General features: G+C 40.0%; 1 pseudogene; it reads left to right on the forward strand.

Moving 5' to 3' along the window:
• LOC122150508 overlaps nt 1-6,369 on the forward strand; it is a 15,202-nt pseudogene that overhangs the window by 3,647 nt on the left and 5,186 nt on the right.

The following is a 6,369-nucleotide window of genomic DNA, read 5'->3' on the forward strand; positions in this document are numbered from 1 at the left end:
ATTTGTTAAACCTCTACCACTTGTCTGTCAGTTTGTGGTACTGTAGTAGCTTGTGCTAGAGCTTATGCCACTGGCATTTCAAATCCCAGCAGGGTCACCCAAGGTGGACAGGTCTCAGTGGAGCTTCCAGACTAAGACAGACTCAGAAGAAGGAAGGGGCCATGCACTTCTCAAAGACCTGGCCAGTGAAACCTTATGAATAGGAGTCAAGCACTGTCTGATACATTACTTTGTTAAATATGGTTAATGTTCGTAGATGAAGAGGAAGTAGAATTGGGGTGTATCTTGCCCTGAGGAAATTGTGTACAGTCTTTACAAATGACTATAAAGAACATTTACCTCTGGTAGAAATTTAGTCCTGCCTTGAGGAGAAGCAACTTTAGTGGCAAGATACATAAAGCTTTATTACTTTCTTTTAAAAAAGATTTTATTTTCTGGAATAAATGCTGATTCTCAGATTCACCTGCTGATTTGGCAAGAAAGCAGAATTTAAATAATAACACAATAACGTCATTAACTTCAACTTTATTATGCATTGTAGGCAATATGCATTAAACTTGATTTTTCAATATGATCTGGGAAAAAAATCAGTATTGTAGTTTATGAGGGGGTTTGGTTACTATAGATATATCATGTCAACATACAGGGTTTACCCATATTCAAACAATGAGGACATGCAAGTGTAATGGATAGCATATTAAGTGTAATGAAATCTTTTCGTGATGACTAGAAGTCACTTCAGCATCTTTTACTGCTTTGGTAATCAATGTGAACATTAAAATACAAGTCTAAGAAGATGTACTGAAAGCTCATTTGAGAGTTATGATTTAGCAGTGAGATCAAAAATTCTAGAAAGAGAACACTTCAACTAAGAACATGGACAAGAATTATATTAACTATTGTGGTGCAGTGAGTTACTTCTTATGGCTCTACGAGCCATGGTCTTCATGACTCCCAACAGATGACTGGGTGGGGATGGGCAAATGTGAGGTACTTGCAGCCCACCAAAGGGACTGGATACCTTATTAGTAATGTCAGTAAGTTACATTGCACCCTTGTCAGGGTGGGACCATGGAAATAAGGTATATAGAACCCTATGTGGGAATTGGTCAGTTTTGTCATTCCACTAGGTTTAAAGTGAACCCTTCTAGAGACAGAAGGGGGATCTCACTACCTTCAAAACAGAGAACAGCCAGGAGTGGAGCATGTCCTTGGATCTGAGATCCCTACACTGAGACAGCCCAGAGACTACAGAGAGACTGCAGAGAAATTGCAGAGAAATGGCAGTGGTAACAAGCAGCAGTGGCAGAAGAACTGAGACTGATAGGAGATAGAGCGACGGGCTTGCTGGCTCACAAAGGAAGAAAGTTGAATGCCTTTGGGCAGGAGGCTTGCAGGTGGAGTGAGGTGTACCTAGGTGTATCTATTGGCAAAGCTAAAAAGAGCTTTGTAACACTTGCCTGAGCAGGGCAGAGGCCACGCCAAGAAGCCGAGGGCCAGAGAGGCATGCCTGCAAGCATGGCAGAGGGGAGGCTGTCCTGATGGAAGAATTGTGTCCTGAGCCTTCCAGGACCCGAATTGTAATCTGTTGCTTCCCTAATTAACCCATAATCGTGAGTATTGTCTATGATTTCTATATGGCCATTGCAACAATCTATCGAACATAGCAGAAAAGTAGAGAATGCGTGGGAGGGTGTTAGAATTGGTAAAAAGTTTGGAGAGTGGAGGCATGTCTGGCTTCTGCCTCATTGGAGTCAGTTTAGGGCTGCTGCTGTTAATCTTTCTCTCTCTCCCCCTTATGAAGTTAGAGGAGGTTGGAGGATGCTGTCCCCATGTGGCCCACCTTTTCCCTCCACTCTCTTTTTGCAACTATAATTACTACCACAAGACTAAACTGAAGAAATATTTAAAAGGAGAATGCCATTTCTTACTCCTGCCTCCAGTAGCTATGTAAAGATTGGATCGACTGTTATTTTTGTTAGGTGCCATCAAGTGAGTTCTGACTCACAGTGACCCTGTGTACAACAGAATGAAACACTGCCCCGTCCTGCACCACCCTCACAATCCTTGCAATGTGTTAGCCCATCATTCCAGCCATTGTGACAATCCATCTCCTTGAGGGTCTGCCCCTTTTTGGCTGACTCTCTACTTTACCAAGCATGATATCCTTCTCCAGGGACTGGTCTCTCCTGATAACATGAGTAAAGTATAAAACACAAGGTCTGGCCATTCTTGCTTCTAAGAAGAATTATGGCTGTATATCCTCCTCCTTCTAGCAGTCCATGGTACTTTTCAATATTCTTCACCAACACCACACCTCAAATACATCAATTCTTCTGTGGTCTTCTTTATTCGTGTCACATGCATATGAGATGAGTGAAAATACCATGACTCGGGTCAGGTGCACCTTAGCCTTCACAGTGACATCTTTGCTCTTTAACACTTTAAAGAGGTCTTTTGCAGCAGATTTGTCCAGTGCAATACAACGTTGTTTGATTCCTTGACTGCTGCTTCCATGGGTGTTGATTGTGGAGACAAGTAAAATGAAATCTTTCACAGCTTCAGTATTTTCTCCATTTATCATGATGTTGCTTATTAGGCTACTTGTGAGGATTTTTGTTTTCCTTATGTTGAGATGTAATCCTTACTGAAGGCTGTAGTCCCTGATCTTCATCAGTCAGTGCTTAAAATCTTCCTCACTTTCAACAAGTGAGGTTGTGTCATCTGTTTATCACAGACTGTTAGAGTTTTCCTTCAATCCTGATGGCATGTTCTTCTTCATATAGTCCAGTTTGTGAGATTATTTTCAGAATAAAAATTAAATAAGTTTGGTGAAAGGATACAACCCTGACTCACACATTTCTTGATTTTAAATCATGCAGTATCCCCTTGTTCTGTTCAAATGACAGCCTCTATGTGCAAGTTCCTCATAAGCACAATTACGTGTTCTGGAATTCCCAGTCTTGGCTATGTTATTTTTAATGTATTATGATTCACACAGTCAAATGCCTTTTCAGCCGAGATCCACCTGACATCAGCAATGATAGCCCTTTTTCCATGCCCTCTTCTGAATCCAGCTTGAATTTCTGGAAGTTCTCTGTTAATATTCTGCTGCAACTGTTTTTAATTATGCTCAGCAAAATTTTACTTGTGACTTGACGGCAGTGAGTTTGTTTTGTTTTGGTAATGTTAATGATATTCTTTGATAATTTCTGCATTTTGTTGGATCACCTTTCTTTGGAATGGGCACAAATATGGATTTGTTTGGAAATGTATCTAAATTTTAATGTTAAAGGCCGTGGGAAGGGAAAAGGCTTTTTTTTTTTTTTTTTTTTTTTAATTAGAGAGGCAAAGGAGGAGGGAGAACCAGCCTAATTGCACAGCATTTATTTTGAGCAATTTACTTAGTCAACTATTTACAAAGTACTTATTCTTAGTGTTCAATACCAGCAGAGTCACCCAGGGTGGACAGGTTTCCTCTCAATTTTCTTTGACTCACATGATGTTTAACTAAAGTAAAAATTACAATGATAAATACAACTTTTATGTGCATAAATATCTTTGAGAACAAAATACAAATGATTCTTGGTAAAAATACAATCAAACTTACCCCAAATAATAAAACAACATAAGCATTCAAACAGATACTTTTCATCAATGTAATGTTCATTGCAGAATTGTTCACGATAGCCAAAACGTGGAAACAACGCAAATGTTCATCAACGGGTGAGTGAATCAACAAAATGTGGTATATGCATACAATGGAATATTATCCAGCCGTAAGACGAATGAAGTTCTGATACCCACTACAGCATGGATGAACCTTAAAAGCATTATTCTGAGTGAAATAAGTTAAACACAAAAGACAAATATAACTCCACTTATATGCAACATCTAGAATAGGCAAGTGTGTAGACACAAAGTCTATTAGTGGGGTAGGGGTCAGGGAGGGAGATACTGCTAAGTGGGCACCAGGGATGTGGGGAGGGCATGGGTAGGGAGATACTTCTTGGTGGGCACCAGGGATGGGGGGAGGGGTCAGGTAGGGAGTTACTGGTTAGTGGGCACTAAGTTTCTGTTTGAGATGATGAAAAACTTTTGGAGGTAGAGTGATGATGGTTGCCCAACATGGTGAACGTAATTAATGTCACTGAATTGTATGTTTGAAACTGGCTGAGGAGCCCTGAAGGCACAGTGGTTAAATGGTTGGCTGCTAACCCAAAGCAGCCAAATTTGAACCCAACAGCCACTTTGCCAGAGAAAGATGTGGCAGGTTGCGTCCATAAAGATTTACAGCCTTCAGAAACAGCCAATTTTATGTTATATATGTTTTGCCACAATAAAAACAAAATGAAAACTGAACTTGACAGAGCAGAAGAGCAGAGTATATTGCAGGGTTCCTGCAGTGAGTTTGCAGGGTGCCAGTTAATACACTTCCTAGAGAAAATAGGGAGGTTCTGCTATAAATCTCTGCTATAAATTTATTTTACGCTCCAATACCCGGAGACAACACTCTTAGTGCTTTCTCAGATATTTCTCTATGCATTGATATAATTCCACCTAAGCGCCATCACAGTAAATATGTTAGGTACCAACTCACCAAAAAATATATAGTAGAAACCTTCCATGTCACTGGATAAATATGCATGTCATTCTTTTCACCCCACTGCCAAAGAAGGAGAGAGAAAGGGAAAGAGAGGAGAGAAAGGAAAAAGAAAGGGACAGAAAACAACAAGAACCAAAAAGAAAAAGGAAAGAACTGTTTACAATAGAAACAACTTCGTGAGATTCAGAGAAGACTCTTTAGACCCACCCTCTATGGCAGATCGCGTAATCTGCACAGGAAGACAGTGGGAGAGAGGCTAATCCATCCCCTGGGACACAGGCCCTCGGGAAAGGAGTACGGGAAGGGGGCGGTTAAGAGCAGTTAGCACTGCTCTGGGCTTTCCCTTCCCCTCCCCTTGCCTTATTCCCTTTCCTTTCTCCAGCCCCCTGCCCTTCTGCTAGCTTCCTCCCCACCCCCCACCTCTTTTTTCTCCCTTCCTCTTTCTTTCATCTCTGTTTAAACGTATTAAAAATGATGCATAGTTGACCCACGGTGAAATGCACATCTTAGATGTGCAGTTCAATGAGTTTTGAAGATTGCACACACCCATGGAACCCACTTTCCCATCTTTCCCTTTCCAGTCAGTCCCCTGCCTGGTCGCCTGTCACCCTGTTCTCTACTCCAGGCAGCTTCCTATTACCTGAGCTTAGTTTTGCCAATTCTGTGCTTCCTATAAATGGAATTATAGAATGAGCACACTTCTGAGTAAGGCTACCTTCGCTCAACATAATATTTTTAACATTCATCCACATTGTTGAGTGTATCAGTACTTCCTTTCTTTTTATTGCTGGATAGTATTCCATTGTATGAATGCACCACAATTTGTTTATGTGTTTATCCATTATCTTGATTATGTAGATTTGGGCTATTTACAATGTTTGTCTATTATAAGTGAAGCTGCTATGAACATTCTCATATTAGACTTTTTGTTGATGTATTTTTTTATTTCTCATATACACATATGTGTATATATATATTCATGCACACACCTATATGTATATACACACATATATGTATGTATATATTCATACATACATATGTATATGTATATATATATTCATACATACACATATATACATATATGTATTAACTTGTTGAATCCTCACAACAATCCTATGATTGGGCGCCATCATTACATCCACTTTACAATGAGGAAGCCAAAGCACAGAAGGATGAAGTGACCTGCCCAGAGTTATATCATGTCAGGCATCCCTGAGACCATCCCCAGATTTGATGATTGTCAAGAGGATTCACAGCACTCAGCATATAGCCATACTCACGGCTGTGATTTATTTTCGTGAAAGGACATGAAATAAGCAAAGTTTCCAAGTTTCCAAGAGTCCTCTCCTAGTGGAGTCATATAGGATGTATTTAATTCTCCCAGCAACTATTTGTGACAACATGTGTGAAATGCTGTCTATCAGGTTAGCTCATTAGAGACTCAGCACCCATAGATTTTACGGGGGGCTGGTCACATAGGCAGCTCTGCCTAACATTTATCAAAATTCCAGAAGGAGGGAGGAGTAAAAGTGTTAAAGACAACTAAGGTAAATACTATGACATACTCATTCCTGCAGTAACAGTAGTAACAATAATCTATGAGTGGATCCATAGATAGACACTAAAGCTGAACAGGTGTGGGAAGGTGAATGGGACTATACCCATGAATATATATAGGTTTGACAAAGGATATTTCCACATATGTATTTATATGTGTTAAAAATATATCCATGAATATAGCAGAGCATATTCTGATACATATA

This window comes from Orycteropus afer, unplaced genomic scaffold (genome assembly GCF_000298275.1).
Source record: "Orycteropus afer afer isolate SDZICR_OR568_19922 unplaced genomic scaffold, OryAfe1.0 scaffold00155, whole genome shotgun sequence".
Taxonomy (NCBI): Eukaryota; Metazoa; Chordata; class Mammalia; order Tubulidentata; family Orycteropodidae; genus Orycteropus; species Orycteropus afer.